The 17,611-nt window shown below is 37.5% G+C and overlaps 1 protein-coding gene across 4 annotated transcripts in view; it reads left to right on the forward strand.

The window, feature by feature from the left end:
- LOC114650156 (protocadherin-20) overlaps positions 1-17,611 on the forward strand; it is a 50,081-nt gene that overhangs the window by 13,814 nt on the left and 18,656 nt on the right. For 3 of the 4 annotated variants that reach the window (XR_007934878.1, XR_007934877.1, XR_003715961.2), the window contains exon 3: positions 3,811-3,890. The exons of the other annotated variant lie outside the window; for it this stretch is intronic. The gene's annotated coding sequence lies outside the window, so the exon portion shown is untranslated. The remainder of the gene's footprint in view (positions 1-3,810; positions 3,891-17,611) is intronic. 4 annotated transcript variants of the gene reach the window in all.

The raw sequence follows: 17,611 nt of genomic DNA on the forward strand, positions 1-17,611 counted from the left end.
ATTTAAATAAAATCCTTGTATCAACATACACTAATAATGAGACAAAGCCTACAGCACTTAGAAGTTGGGTTTTGGCATTGCACAGCTGGCCTTCGGAATCTGTAAACCAGCCATCCATCAAAGGTATTGGCGCCATAGCCAGAAGAGTAACACCATCCACCGTTAATTATGTGTAATCATAACTCTGTTACGGTGATGAAGTGAAGAAACCACAAAGAATAACAAACTGGCACTGTGATTGATAAAGCCAGTGTAAGGTGTGCTAGTGTCTTTGCCGGGGTGTGAACATTCATTAAAGAAAAAACAGTTCCACAGCATCCAGATCCTAATGCAGTTAACCGTATAAAACATTAGTAATGCAAAGTCTCTTATAATTAGGATGTGGGAATAAAATTGCCAGCAGCTAAATGTATCACCCTTGTTCTTTTCCTATTGCTGTCAAAACGTGTTCCCATGGAGCTGGCAGGTATGCCCTTCAGTGGGCCTGAATGCAAAAGCCTACTAGTATATACGTTCAGTGTTAGGAAATGAACATTGGCATGACTTGGCAGCATGCTACACTGCCTAACTGGCACATGCAGTAAACGTCTAAACTTGAACTAACCTTTTTTTTTTTCAGTTTGTAAGAAACAAGGAAGGAAACAAAAAGTAGGGGTGAAAAAAAAACAAGGGTGTTTTAATTATGAAACTTGAATAAATTAAAAGATTTGGCCCCTTCTGTAACAGATAAGTATAAGCTGATTAGGAGCATTTTGGTTTTGGCAAAGTGGCAATCAAGTCTATTGCTGCTTGATGAAGCTTATTGTATTTTTGTTGTCTTCAAGTCAAGTAAATATAATCGGATCACCGGCATAGCATTCTGGAAAGTGCCGTATCTGAAATTACTTTAAATTATTAATTGCGTAGACAGCAAGTAATTACTATCACTCATGGACTGATCGCATTTCTAGATTGCCTTTATTGTTCTTCCCAATGCATGAATACCAACAAATGCCGGGCTAATAAAGGAGCGTATTATATTACGTGGGTCTCAATACTCTGCTAGTGCTGTGACCTGAGTATCATACAAATAAACTTCATCTCTCCATTTGTCTCTTCTAAGGGGTCTTTTTTATTATTTTCATGTAGAATAAAATCTCAGTCTTTGATGTCCAAGGTCTGTTAGATTGTCATGAAGTACAGTGTATTGTGCTAAAGTCTTTCATCCTGGGTGGATTGGGTTACTTTTGTTTTTAGCACAGAGGGTTTTTTCCTGTATGTGCTCAGCTGTGCCTGATATTTTCTCAAAACTTTGATTCTTTTAATGATTATATGTGATACAGCAATGCTCTAAATGTCTAAATGGTTTTCTCTTTTTATATAATCATCAATAAACAAATGGACACAAAGTAGCTTACATTTGAGTTGTTCTGTTTTAATACTTGCGATGCTCAGAAAAGCATGTTCTGCATTGCCACTAACGTTTCAATTATTCCTTTGACTGAAGATACAAGTTTGCTAATAACAAAGGCAGAGAAAATATCAACCACTGTAAAATGAGTGTGACATATCTTTATAGCTAGCTGAGTTACCTGGTGTTGCCCAGTTCAGTAAGTGAAAAAGTATTTGCAAATTGAACATATCCAAATTTTATTACCATCACATTTGTTACATTTAGTAGATGTTAGTATTGCGAGGTCTCTTTAAATACAATATTCTTGTTTTTTTCTTTCTAGTGCAAAGAACTCCAAACTGCCATAAATGATTTTAATGACAGTATGGACCTACTTGGGGCAGTTTTGGGCCATGACACAGATAATGAAGGAAATGTTTGATTAAAGAAAAGGTTGAATATAATAGATGGGAATCAAACCCAGATTTCTTATCTGAAAGACAAGACAATGGCAAGATTTCTTTTTCTGAATTATATTAACAATCACACCACTGCCTCAGCTATAGTATGTGTTGCTGTTTCTCAATTGATAGATCACAGTGTAGTATTTGATACCCCTCACTGTTTTGAAAGTGTGCCTCTATTTCCAGACTTTGCTCGGGGTATTATTTGCTATGCTTATTATTGTGTTTAGACTAAATATGATTGATGATAAAAATTTATTTTAAGTTTTTAGACATCTGTGGAGTCTGATCATTCATTCTGATCCCAACCTGCCCACAGCATCCCACAGGTGGACACGGCCGAAAGTTATATGTCAAAAACAGGCAGCTTCAAATACAGCAGAGATGCAATGCCGGGCAGATTGTGACAGTGGTTTAATTGTGACTAACTGAATACTTAATTGTAATGGATGGGAATCGAAAATGGATTTACTGTTTGAGTTACATTGCGATCACCATCACAGCCTTCATGGAGAGCTTTCTGTGTCAATAGATCCCACTTCAACATTTCTTGTCAGTCAGTTTTGACCTGAAACTGCCTTTTTCATCTATCCTGGGATCATCCAAAAGTTATATGTCCAAAACCTGACTCACAGGAGAAGGATATGTGAGCCAGAGTACAAGTCAGTGGCTTGAAAACCAAAGCTGTGCATAAAGAACAGACAAACCAAACCAAAGAGAGGTTGTGCTTTATAGACATGGCGATTCTACTGCATATGAAAATCACATCAGTACCATTTCTTTACAGGTCTTCATTGATGGAATCAACTTTTGTTTCAGTTCAAATCAATCTTTTATAGCACTCTTCACTTAGTATGGGCGCACTGTGCTTACACACAATTACAAGTCACTAAATAATACCAAAAACACATCCATAAACAGTACAATGTAAGGCAAATAATGAATAAAACAGAACTGAATCTGCATAATTCACATTTATAAATCACCCTTATACAAAGTCCTCACAGTAATACCAAGTGTAAAGGACAGCCGGGTCCCATACCCGGCAGGGACGCCTCTCCTACATCTGTTCCGGGGGAGCAGCCATGGACTGTTCAGTACCTCCCCCGGGACGCTTGGTGGCAGCCTCCCTGGCAGCCAATGATTCCCCAGCCCGGCGCATGGCTCCATGGGAGATGGAGTCCTCCACAGCCTGGTTGGGGGCTCGGATGGCCGCCAGGGGGAGCTGCGTGGACTTACCAGCCCGGCTGGTCAATTCCTCAGCCCCACCCGGAAATGCAATTAGGCCCAGGTGACCAAGCACCTGGACTACATCCGGGTGGGGTATAAAAAGGCCAGCCACCACCACTCGAGAGAGCCAGAGTCGGGAGGAAGAGGACTAAGCCTGAGGAGGAGTGGTGGTGCTGAGGTGGAGAGAAGTGTGGTTTGTTGGATTTGAAGTGCTTTTGGGACTGTGTTGGGCCTGTGGGACACGGGGAAGGCGTGCCCCACGGCTGAAGAAGAAATAAAAAAGCCTTTTATTAAAGTACGTGCCTCTGCCTGAGTCTGTGCCGGGTCGGGCACTATATAGCGCCTTTTACACAAGCTATGGCCATATGACAATGGAGAAGATGCATTGCTGGAGAAAACAAACCTCTGGGGTGGTCCACAGTTGGTGGTACCTTATAAAGTCACAGTTTTATTATTCTAACCCTACTGACTCCAACCCTCCAGCTAATATTCTACTGTACGAACACTGAAACAGACTGAACCTCTTTGAATCTCAATGGCTTCCAATACCTCTGGAAAACAAACAGTGAAGTGAAGAAAAGGTAGGGAATTGTTTGTCATGTTTTAACAATGGGTTATCCTTGCCAAGGGATTTTTTTCAGATGTTAGATATGGTTTGAGATTAGCATGGAGTACTTGTTTACTTCTCTCTCTAATATATTTTCTCACTTATGTATAAGTAATCTTGCAGTCTTTTACTTTTAGAATTCTCAGAGTATAAAACAATGACAATACCAGGAACACACATGGAACCCTGCAACCGGATGTTCAAGAGAGATACTACTGTAAGTAGTGTTAATTTTACTACAGATTAAACTAAGGCGCGGCTTTCAAATGATGCCATGAATTTCAGTTTTAAATATCAAACATAGAAAAATGTTATTAGCATGGTAAAACAGCATCATGTTAACAGTATTATGCCTAAACAGCATAGCATTAAAGGTTAACAGTAGAGGTTTGTTTTCGATATAGTTTCACAAAATTGTCCCTAAAATAGTGATTTCACAGTTGTGAAATGCAAAACTCACTAAAACGAAATTGTGTAGGTTTTTGTCAAGGTTTTTGGATTGTCAAGTAAAAAATATTGCTCACTCTTCCCTTGGCCACCCTGAAATCCCATGGGTCCCACAACATCGCACTGCCGCCCCCCATTGCACCACTCATTGAGGTGCAGAGGTAGCCTCATGGGTAACATCATCTGCACTCAGGTTCCCCCAACTTCCTAAGCTGATTGCCGGTGGCTCCATATCCAGGCCAATGGATTTTAGTAGTGGTGAAGTGGCTGCAGGTATTTGCTCTCTAGCCTCGCTTTTCATGTGCTGAACCATAATAATCTGTGCCATGCTTGTGCAGATGAAGAAAAACTTTGCAGATGACATGAAAATAATACTGTATGTGCCAGTGGCACCAATCTGCTTGTGGTGAAACACAATTTGTTTTGCATTTTCACTGCAAATTTAGTTCTGCTCATTATTAGTGAGGGCTCATCCCCTAAGAATTTTCCTTAACGTTTCCTGCATGGACATCTTGTACTGATTAAATATGTGTATTGAAAGAAATTAATGAGAGCATTCTCCAAATTACCACGTAATGTGATTTTTTTTTTTTAGCATTTCTTTTAATGCACATTATCTCTTCACATGTAAGTTAGATATAATGTGTCAGGTTGTACTGTGCAGTAATTAGCACTGCTGTCTCACAGCTCCTTAGAGCTGAGTTCAAGTCCTTGTCTTCCCATTATCTAAGGTGAGCCTGGATGTTCTCTGCCCTCAAATGCTTGCTGGATTAACTGACCACCATAATCTTATCCATTGTGGAAAGGGTAGATGTGTGCTTGAACTGTGGTGAACCGGTGATCGGTCCAGCGTTATTTTCTGTTTTACACCCAGTAAATAGATATTTTCACATTTGGAAATGGGAAACCTTTATTATGTATTCTTCCTAGAATGTATTGCATTAAAACAAAAAGACCTAAAATAGAATAAGTGATTTCAGAAAGTGCTGACATCTCCCATTTGTACGTATTTGTATTACTTAGATACTTGCAGAATACATAAGGTGGTAGTTAGAATCATATGATGCTGTTACAAAGATTACAAAGTTGTTGGGAAAAAAAAAGGATGGAGTGCACTTTCTTATTCACCCAGTTTTAAAGGGAGGGGGGCAGTTATTATTTTACATGTTTGTTTTTCTTGTGTCCACTGGGGGTCTGATATCACTGATCACAGCCAAGAATAACCTTAACAGATCACTTAGACTAATTATGCACATGAAGTTAGAGGACATGATAGTGGCTCTTTTTTATTTGTTCTGGACTGAATTAAAGGTCATTAATTATTGTGCTAAATGTTCTTGTTTACTTACTGACTGAAAAAGACAGAAGGTTAACTATGTGTATTTCACTAAACTCCAAAGTTGAAGAAATTTTAAAACAATTAAGACATTTGGAGTGTGTAATGTCTCTCTGTTTAAATCTAGAAATGACCAACTGAAATTATTCAAATAACTTTTTATTGCACCATTTCAATTTCTGTGTTGCTTAACTGATACAGAACAGTACAAAAACTACTTCCAAAGACATGAATCTTAGCAATATAAATATACTAAACAACAGTTATTAGTTAAAAAAATGAAAGACTTTAGTGGAAAAATTATTTCAGAAACCTCACAGGCATTCCAGAGGGTTGTTACTTTAAGCAGCAGCTCCATTTAATACTTCACTTTTGAAATGATAATAAAATCATTTATTTCTGCCCACAGTTTGTGCTGATTAAATCCAAGCAACAAACTCAAGCAGACTCATTCATCAAGTGAATTGTCTGTGACTTCTTCAGTTCTTGTTGTCTATTAGTCCCAAACCTCCCATTTTCAAGTAGAGTGGTCATGACTGAAGCCAGCCAATCTATTAAACACTCCAAAACAATGGTGCACTCTCATGAAAGAACCGGCACCATCAATTAAAAATGACATATACTACAAGCAATAGGAATACAGACTACAAACAGGTAAAATGCAAGAAAACACACCCTTTCGGTTCCTTCTTTCCTTCACAGATTAAAAGTTTTCTTGTACTAATATGTACTGGTGTTCACATGTGCATACCGGAGCAAAATAATGTAAAAACATGCCTAGTAGATGCTGAGGTGTTAAGTGAGATAAAAAACATCCATTGGAGCTCAAGTACAACACACAAAGAAAAACAAATATGGTCAAAAAATGTTAGGTATTTTCAGAATAAGAGTTGTATTGAAATAAAAATCAGACTACTTATTCCTTGAAACTTTGTTTATTCTTATATATGCTGTAAAGGCTAACCTCGACACAGACAGACACTAGAGGCACAAATACCAAAAGCACACGTGATTTTATTTATTTACAGTGTCTGTTTCTCTCACGTCTCTTTCTTCTTTACTTTTATCTCTCAGTCCTTTTCTCTATTTCTCCTCCACTCCTCCTCAGCAAGCTTTGTCCTCCTCCTCCCGACTCTGGCTTCCGGAGTAGTGTCTGCTGGGCCCTTACACAGGGCACCCAGAAGTGCTTCAGGTGTCTGATGCTGTATTTCCATGAGCACTTCTGGATGTGGCAGAAGAACTGCTCTCCAGTGCTCAGCAGTAATTGTAGCACCCACTGGTGGCGCCCGCAGATCCCCACAGGGCTGTACCACACTCCAACTCCCATGAAGCCCTGAGGGAGACCGAGGCACCTCTGCAACCCAAGGGGGCTGCCATCTAATATTCCGGGGGAGGTAATGCTCTGGCTATATTTGCTCCCCCGGTGCTCCCACCGTGGAGGCGTCCGGGCTGGGCAAGGGCGCCAGCCATCCGCCACAGTGCATATGAATATAGACGTAGAACACAAATTTAGAAATATAATACAGCAACAGGAAAATACACAACTACCTCATAAGCAGTTAAGTGAACACATGTGCAGTTAAGTTAACAGTAACAGAGCTCCATAAGCTTCAGACCAAATGCAATGAAACTTATAGTGAGAGGCTGATGTAGCTAACAAAACAAATGGCAGTTAGCAGCAAGAAAGAAGAGCAAAAACTCTAAATAGCATCTTGCGAGGAGAAAACAAACAAAGTGGGGGTCTACGATGATTTAGAATTGGCAACGTCAGACTAGGTTAACTAGCCACCGCATGCTGAAGTCCATAACTGTGGTGTACTCTTATGATGGTCAAGTGCTGTTCCAATAACCATTAAGATCTGTTCTTCTTAATCATTTCAAGATGTCATTGCTTGGCCACGAGTAATAGGTTGGTCAGATAATCGGTGGCACCAACTATCACAGCACGATACAGAGAAGAAAAACAGAATGGAGCAGGATCAGTAACAGCTGGTAATGATTCCTACTCTTTATGTAACAAAAATGCTTAACAGAAGTTATTGTAATAACATGGACAGTCTAATCAGTAGGGTTAGGGTAACACAGAATAAAGCAATTAGTCTTCAGCCTTAAATGCTGACACTGATGGGGCATCACTTATTCTAGCAGAATAATTATCCCAAAGTTTGAATATAGCTAAAAGGCACAACCTTCTACATACGTAGGTTTATGCATTCTTAGAATTTTAAGAAGGTTTGTCTCTTATGAATGATATATATGCTATGGAATTTATACATTAACACGTAAATAGGTTAAAAGCCATGTTGGAAGAAGTATTTTAAAATCAGCCCTAAACGTACCAGAAGGCTACAGTAGAGAGTGAAGAGAGAGGTTAGGAGCACGCACGCACCAGGGTACAGCGCATTGCCGCACCCACTACATGACAAATCAACTCATAATCACAGATTAGGACCCGAGTGTAGCCATGCAATGTGTGACACCTCAGTACTACACTAGTTCACAGGCAGTGGAACAATGTGAGGTTTTTTATGATGGCTGGAGTGCCAATTCTGCCACCAACCCCCAGGTTTTTCCCTGCAGGTTGGAGGGCCTACATGCAGGGCTGGATGCAGATTAACATCATACTCAGGACAGAGCAATTACAGGTTAAGGACCTTGTTCAAGGTCCCAACGAAGTAGAGTCACTTTTGGCATTTACAAGATTCGAATCGGCAACTTTCCGATTGCCAGTGCAAATCCCTAGCCTCAGAGCCACCACTCTGCAACATTTTTAATTAACTGTAGTTTAGAAATAAATTGATTTTAACAGCCTGTGAATAACGTATTGTGGTCAGCAGTCCTTAAACAAAGGAATGAATGAGCTTTTCTGCAAAAAAGGAGCAAAACACTGTAATGGCACTGACATGTTTGATCAGCCTGGGAGTGAGACACCTACAATATGAGCTTGCATTCCATCATTCAAATAAGCAGCTTCAGAGCTAGCTGCAAGGGAGCCTATAAAAACAGAACACCTCCCAGAGTCACATAACAATTCTAACTAGTGTGGTAAAAGCAAGCTGTCCTTCTAAGGGCCGTGGGCTACCTAAAAGACTGATGTAAAGAGTGAGAATCCACTGGCAGTCTGCACTGGTAAGCATCAGCATGGCACTGTAATACTTTCATTTCCAAAATTTAAAAGGTAATTTAAAGGGTAAAAAGTATCAAAGATAAAAAGGCTTTGTATTGATCAGAAATACTAATGTTTGGGCCTTCTGAGATAAAAGTTGACTGCATTTTGTTACTATGTGCAGAATTATCATAAAATAATACAACAGTAATAATAATAAAAGTGTTTAACATGCGACTGAAAACCTTACTATTCTGTAAATATCTCTCAAAATGTTAATGAATGTGTTTTGCTCTGTGGGTATCTGTCATATCATTATTTGATCTTTTTTTGTTATGTTAGCTGTATATCTCTTAACTTTTAGTGATCACTTTTGTAACCTATCATGCTACACTTGTTCAAAACAGTCCCTAGATGGATGTTACCCGATTATGTTGACCTCCTTTGTAAGCTGCTTTGGATAAAAGCCTCTGCTAAGCAAATAAATGTAAATGTAAATAATATAATTTATTTTTTCTGTGTTTAAAGGCAAGTAGTTATTACTTATCCAATGTTTTAACTCACTGAAGCATTTAATTAAAGCCACAACTGGAAAAAGCATCATTTGATTTGATTAATATAAACAACTGAATGTTATCTGCATACAGTATGAGTGCAAGTAAATAATTTGCTTTAACACTAAATGTCCTAAAGGCAGCTTATACTGAACTCTAAGGGACACAATGGCTAATATTTGTACTTAATAACAAAGTGCTGCTCTTCCATCTTTAAACATGCTGAAGTCAATCCGATAAGTATTAAATAAAGTAAAACACAAAGGAACACAATGCCTGGTCACCAACACAATAATAACACAAATGTAGCCTTTCACTAATTTAAAGATAACAACTAAGGACAAAAGACTGGCTAGAACATTTCATATTGTAGTGTGATGAGATTGCAGTGTCTTATTTTCAATAATTTCACAAAGGAAGAGTGCTTTTCAAATTGTTTTTTAATTATTAAGTATGTTTGAGTCTTAACTTGATCTGTTTAAAAAAGTTCCCACAATGGCTAGTTTTAATAAATCATGAAACACATTGCTTAGGAATACATCTTCAGCTATCTGATCACTGGATCTCTTTGTAAAATTTCTCTGGCTTGTCTTTAGTGTAGAGGAAGCTAAAAGACTCTTCCTAGAAGAAATTAGTGCTGGGACCTTTCCTTTGCTCCTTGGACTACCTTCTCTTGTTTTTATTTTTGGATTTGACAATCAATTTCTCTCTCTTGTCTCTCTGTGGTTAGACAATCTTCCTTTTCCTGACAAATATCATGCTTATCCCGTATAAGTACTTTCACTTGGTTTATTTTTCTGACATCACCAGTTCTAATTCTTGCATTCACAACAATCACATTCTGGAGCTGATTTTTCAATCACTAGGTTTATTCTAATTTGTTGTAAAAAAAATCATTCCACTAATATTTAAGGAAATACTATAAATATTATACTGTTCTAAGTAAGGTTATGATCATATTAATTGGTTAGTTTGGACTAATAAACACAGAAGACCAGATAAAGAGCCTTCAGTAGCAATTTAGAATAAGGCTTAGTTTGGAGTATCTGATAGTCACTTACTGCAATGTCTCAAGACTTTAACAAATAGTTTGCTTGCAATAAGACTTACAAAGCACCAGACACTTTAGAGATAGGCCTTTACTACAGTATAGTGCATCACTTTAATAAGTAACTAAAAGATACACCACAGCAATCTGTTTAACTCTCTACTTATGTGTTACCTGGATAGCTTTCTTATACTTTTTTACATGGGCAGGCCATTCTGTTTAGTAAATGTGACCATGCAAGTGACAGCATTTAGTATTTTAAGTACAGTATATGAGCATGAATAGCTAAAACAACATTGGATTTGTGTTTTTTTTAGTTGAAATTTTATGTCTGAGACTCTGTTACCAAAATAAAAGACATTCTATTTTCTGATGACGCAAAAAGACTTTGCATGATAACAGAGGACATTTAGGATGAAGACTAATCTTAAATGTCCCAGGGCAGTAATTTTTGCCATAGATACTGTACATGTAAAACATATACAATAAGCTAAGTTAATATATACTGGTTATGATCTATCTGTGTATCTAATAAATTATAATAATTAATAACATAATAGAATAAGACCCACTTAATCCAACAAGGGAAAGAAGTTAGCAGGTGTCTTTCCCAGAAGCCTTGGGAACATGACCGGAACCAGTCCTGGACAGAGCACCAGTTCACTGCATTGCAGGGACCATTCATATAAACACCCACACCAGGGCAATTTACAACCATTATTTAATCCAACATGCATGTCTTTAAAGATGTGGGAGGAAAAATGGAGTAGCCAAATGAAACCATGCCACACCTACATAGAGGACAATCAGGAATGGTATTTGAGCCAAACACATTGGAGACATGACCACTACACTATAGTGCCAATTATAATATAATATAATATAATATAATATAATATAATATAATATAATATAATATAATATAATATGTGCAATTTTGTAATTCATTATTATATTTCAGACTTCTCACAGTTCAAAACTCCATATTGCTCATGTAGTATACAATGGCAAGTTGTGAACAAACTGAAATTCTTGTGTGACAAAATGTTAGCTTGTCTTGACTTTTGCTGACTCAAGAGACAAACATCATACTTTAATCATTATTGTTGGTTTATGCTACCACTGTTTAGCTACAGTATATCCATAGAAATGTAGCAGAATAAAATCAAAACATCGTATGTTAATTAGATTTGTTACTTGGCAGTAGAACCCTAACACAGGTTCATAGGGGAATACATTTATTTGAACCTCCTCATTAAACACCTTCTTGATATGGATCCTCTACATAAAATAAAGTTTTGAAAAATGTCCCAAGCCAAATTTTTCATGTGGAGTTACAGGACAAAACAGAACAAAATGATAACATTTAACTTTACTATTAATTACTTTATAAAACGTTGTTGCAATTCTCAGCCTGTTGGTTTATGACCAAAAGCCTGGGCCACTAGGCTAGAAATCAAGCTGAAATGCTACCACCCAGGGGTTCAATGAAATGAGTGGAGTATACAAATAAGCTCAACGTTTCTTTCTTTCTTTCTTTCTTTCTTTCTTTCTTTCTTTCTTTCTTTCTTTCTTTCTTTCTTTCTTTCTTTCTTTCTGTCTTTCTTCAAAGACCATTAAGTTTATTACTTAAATTAATGCAATAGCATAATGTACTCAGTGAAGTCACTATATCTGTACTACTATCAGTCATTAAACCCTCTCTTTAAAACATAAAACACAGATCAAATCAACAGCAAGAACAATGTATTAAGGTAAAGCACCAGCATGCAAATTAATTTAAGCAGTAATACAACCCTTCATGATATGGCCACACACCTAACTGGGAGCACAGCTGCTGAGCTGGTGTGAAATGTGAGACCTTCTTTTCCAGGTACTTTAATCTTATTGGTCTCGTGAGGAATGCTATATAGGTTGGTTGTGGGAATATTTTATTTTGGATGGAATAAAAATAAAGTTTGCAAGCAAAATTTTGGAGCAATTGTAACAACCATTTAGAGAGATTTTACACAAAGCAGAATGTTCAGTGGGTTTTGTTATTTAGGACGTCAGATATTCATTTATTGCTACCAGGCAGTATTTTAGTGTATACATCCATCCATCCATCCATCCATCCATTTTCCAACCCGCTGAATCCGAACACAGGGTCACGGGGGTCTGCTGGAGCCAATCCCAGCCAACACAGGGCACAAGGCAGGGAACCAATCCCGGGCAGGGTGCCAACCCACCGCAGGACTAGTGTATACATTTTTTTATAAAACATTATTTTAATAAAATATGTAGACTTTTAGAAAAGTATGGTACAAAAAAAGTGTGGCCTTTCTTTGCCATTCAAACATGGAACTGATATAGAGATACAAATATATATCATATCACAAAGATGGATTAAGTTTCCCAAATGTATGAGCAAAAATACATTCCATTAAAAAGTAAAAGTAATAACCATGGGAGAACACTAAAGGGTAAAAAAATAGTGTGAATGTTCTCTATACATGGTTGTTCCAACTAATACATTGAGTGGCTGACCCATTTTTGTCCCTCTTACAATACCGTGCCTCCTTCATACTTAATTCAATATTAGACTCTCTTCCACAATGTGCTTTCTTCTTCCCTTTTGTTCAGCAACAGCCTCTCACTTCACTCCTTCCTTCAAGTTTATAGGGTCACATGTGCTGTATAAAAAGCCCTGGGACTGTATGCCTAGAGCTCCATGTGTTATCTTTAGGTGTTCCTGCATCCCCTAACTCAATCTGTTACTTAAAGACACAGGCATCCCCCATGCATTCTGTCCTTTTCAAAAGTCATAGGAGGACCATCGACAATGCAGAAGAACCCACTGCTGCCCTCTAATGGAAAGAAAGAATAGGTAGTCATACTCTGCTGCCTTTCAAGTGTATTTAATCCTCTGTTTTAATAAACCCTAGGCCAATCAGCACTACTAGTGTGCCCAGTTGGTGTGCTGATGCAACAAATCTAAAATGCAAAGCAAAGCACTAATAAAGTTAGAAGCTGAGCTTAATATCTTTATATGGGCACAGGAAACCTGCTTTGCCCTCACATTCCACTGCTCTTACTTTTAAAGAGTTTGCAAGAACTGTATTTTGCAGCAAAACACTTGGTTTTGCCCCTCAAAAAAAAATCATGAAATAAATTATCCACCTTAATTCATGCCATTCACACAAGAAAGGTGTTTAGTTTTAGTTCTTGTCTAAAAGTGTTCCTATGTATTAACTTTGCATTTAGTATTTAAATAAAGATTTCTAGTAGGAAAAATCACCATAAGAGTACACTCAAAAAAAACCTTTAAAAAACACTTCCCAGAAATTCTGTTGTGTTCGCAATTAAAAAACAAATTTTAGTGACAGTTTCGCAAAACTGTACCTGAGTTGAAACTTGCCCACTTCTCTCATCACTAATCTCACTGTACAGCAACTTCTTTCTAAGTCCCTTTTCCCCTACCAGAAACCCATTTTCACTAATGACTTAAATAAACGCACAATGTGAACTTCCTAAGGGCAGTTAAAAGAAGAAGAAAGTCATTCCATGATTCTTGGGTAGGGTGACCAGATGTCCTGTTTAATGCATTGCATTATATTTTATTTATTGCATCCCATAATTGAACAAAATTTAATAAGCCTAATCATTTAATAAATGCTAATACCCCCTTACACACTCTTTATTTTAAAATATAAAAACAAAAATTACAAAAAAAATTTAATCTACATCTACTACACTTGGATTGGTGAGTTGTATCCCATTTTGGAACTATGTAAATTTGGTCAGCTTATTCTTGAGTGATGGGGATGGTTTTCTGCAGCCCACCAGAAGTGACACGTATGCACACACTCAAACTCACTTTTACGTCATAGAATTTCTGTGAGTATACTAGTGTGTCATCCAATCTTGGATAAGCTGGATAGGGAGCCCACATAGGAAGTATTGGATAAGACTGGCCTTACGAATGTTGAGACCATGATTCTGAAAGCCCAAATTCACTGGACTGGATATGTGACTCACATGAAGAGATCCTGTATGCCATGTCAAATCCTCTATGGAGTTCTTGCACAGAGCGACAGTAAGACAGAACATCCAAAGAAATGGTACAAGGACTGTATCAAAGACAGCTTGAAATATTGGAGACTCTCTGAAAAAGTGCTTGAGCTATGCACAGAGAACAGGGTAACGTGGTGAGCTATTATGGAGAGCCTGTATTTCCTTTGAAAATAGCCAGAGGGAATGAATCATCAGCGGCTGAGAATGCTGAAAGGCCTAAGCACCCGCATCCATTACAGTATCTTTCCAATGCCCCCACTGTCCTTGAGTGTGCGCCTGAGGGATTGGACTTGACAGCCATACTCGAGTCCACCAACAAAGACTACTCAGCATATGACATCTTTGAAATAAAAGGTCTATCAACACTAATATATCTGGCAAACCATCCAAATTTTGTTTCCGCCTTGAGCCGGATTATGTCAGCATAGGTTTTTCCTCCCTACAAAATTAAAATTGGACAATGAATGAATTACACCAAGAATGATATAACGCAAAAGCTGTCACAGTACTGAAGTGGTTACCTCTGCTGCCTCACATGTCTGATGTCTTTGGTTTAAATCCAATACCAAATTACTTTCTCTGGATGTTTTCGCAATCTCAAAAGATTCACAGAGTCTTCTTCCTGAGCCAATGAGGGTCTTTCATTGGGTACTCTGATTTTCTACCCAAATGTCCAAAGAGTGGCTGCTAGGTTAACTGAAAGTTCTAAATTAGTTCCAAGTGGATTTGTTAATGAGTGGGCCCTCAATTAGTCTGGCACCCCGTCCAGGATTGTTTTCAACCTTGCATCAGTGATGCAAAGATAAGCTCTGGCTCCTATGGCCCTTAAGTGAATTGAGCAGGTTTGAGAATTTCATTTTTGCACACAAAAGAGGTCAACATAATCGAGTAAACTTCAGTCTGTGGGACTGTTTGTGAACAAGTGTTACAGGACAGGTTACAAAATTGATCACCGCAAGTGAAGAGCTCATATTAAAATGCAGCTAATCATACATCGTTAACCTATTAAAGCCATTATTGACTAGACAGAAATTCACCAAACAAGAGTCTTCAAACAATTTTTAAACACTTTGAGAGAGTAGAAATTTCAAACTGATATGGACAGCTTTTCCATTAGGACAAAGCTACACATGATGGGTCTGAACTGAGATTTGATACCATGCAGAGGTGGTATCATCAGATGCTGTTCATCAGCAAACCTGAGTGGTTAAGAAAGAGCATAGGACCTCACAATTGTCTCCATATATTTAGATGCTGACCCGTTGACTCCATAGGCAAGCATCAAGGAATTGAACTCATACAGGTGCCACAGGGAGCTACTGTAGTGATGATCAGATCACAGTAATCATTTGCTGTTTTATTCTTTATAATGTCTTGTCTTATAATACTCTCAAGTGGATTGTCTTTGCAACATACTATTGTACTTTCTTTTTTTAATTGTTCTGTTTCTTGTTACTAAGTTTTTTATACCATCTTTCAGTTATATGTCTTCTGTATTGGGGTTCCATCTACTGTACATCTAGTCCATGGTTTAAAATGGTTTATTAAAAAAAAACATTTTAAGCTTTCAAGCTTTTCAGCCTCTGAGCAGTCCTCTCCTCAGAGAGAAATCAGGTTTTTAATCAATAGTTTTCCCAGGATCTCTTTAGTCAAGTGTTTCTGTCGTATGTACAGTCAAAGTTATACCCTGTGCAGGGAGGATTTCCTCTTTTCTCTTTGTCTGGAAGTGAATCTACTTACCCTTTTCTGGGTTTTTATTTTTATTTGGGATCTCTATGTAACATAACAAGAAGGAAGCCTGGTGGTGTCTGTTCTTCACCTTTCCAGGCATTTTGTGGGTGCCCATCATTGGTTCTCTACTCAGGGTATGACCGAGTTCCTCCGGTTTACAGTTGACAACTGAAAAACAGGAGAGCATTAAGAGTTACTAAAATTTATCTCTGTGCTTCCAACCTGAACTTAATCAGGAGGCTGAGCCAACTGAGACAAGGATGTAACTAAAAGTCTTTTAATTGTCATCAAGTCATAAAATTAGATAATTCTATCCCCCAGTTACAAACAGCATGTACCAAATTTTACTATGTCATTTTGTATTTAACGAATGTAAGCTAACATGCAGAAACCACACGTAGAAAAGTAATTACACCTCTACTGCTTTCATACTAATTAAGAAGGTAAGTCGAGCCACATGCTGCTAATCAAATGCCCTACATAAAAGCAGAGCCTTTGGCACAGTGTATGTAGTATATAGCACAGTCTCTGCGTACTGTTTCTCCTGAAATTAAATAAAATGTACAGAACTGTCTTTCCCTGAGAACAAGTAAGACAAAATAAACTGGACTAAGAGTTAGAGATGGGAAAGACAGTCCACCATAATAATATAGTCAAATATACTATATAAATTTGCTAACATACTGTACATGTTAATGCAATGTCATATTATATTCATCACAGAGACAAGTGGTAAAATTGGACAAACAGAGAAGAGACAATACAGTTTAAGTCATTTTTTTCTGTTTTTCCCATCTACAGTATTTAAACATGTCATGAAAAACAACAATGCTTAGATGTTTTCTTTTATATTACTCCTCTGCTTCCCTCTTCCTTCTTAAATGAAATTATTTCCAGCTCCACTATTTTCCTGAAGTAAATGATTCATTGCAGCTTTGGGCGTGTAATGGCAGACTGATGAATTTAATGGCTTTGAGAATTAAGCCCCAAAAAAAGATTGAGTGAAATGAGCTCTCTTAAATTCAACATTTGTGATCTAATCAAGTTATAAAAGCTGCATAGTCTTTGGGAAGAAATGAAAACCTTTCATGCAATCAGCAATTATGAACTTCGGCACTGAACACAGATTTAAGTAAACAATTACATACAGTATGCAAGCGGAAATACAGCACTAAATTCATATATCTTATTAGAATACAGAAAAATAAATAGTCAGTTGCCATGTGTTTTTATGCTCAAACAAATCCAATATGTTACTCTATAGTAGAATGACAAGTAATTTTTTCTTTTATTTGTTTAGAGTTTGCATTATAAGAATATAAGAAATCTGACAAATGAGAGGAGACCATTCAGTCTATCATGCTGTCAGTCTATCATGCTTGTTTATTTAGTTAATACCTAAGCTCTCCCAGTATCTTATCCAACTAAATCTTAAATGTTGTCAGGTTTTCTGCTTCAACTACATGACTCAGTAGTTTGTTCCAGATTCCCACAACTCTTTATATAAAGAAGTGCTTCATGGTTTCAGTCTTAAAAGCATTTCTCCTTAATTTCCACTGGCATGCTCATGTACGTGATTCACCATTTAGTGAAAAACATTTGGCTAGATCTAGTTTATTGATGCCTTTGAGAATCTTCAAGACCTGGATTTGTCACCAAACAG

The sequence above is a fragment of the Erpetoichthys calabaricus genome, chromosome 4 (genome assembly GCF_900747795.2).
Source record: "Erpetoichthys calabaricus chromosome 4, fErpCal1.3, whole genome shotgun sequence".
Taxonomy (NCBI): Eukaryota; Metazoa; Chordata; class Cladistia; order Polypteriformes; family Polypteridae; genus Erpetoichthys; species Erpetoichthys calabaricus.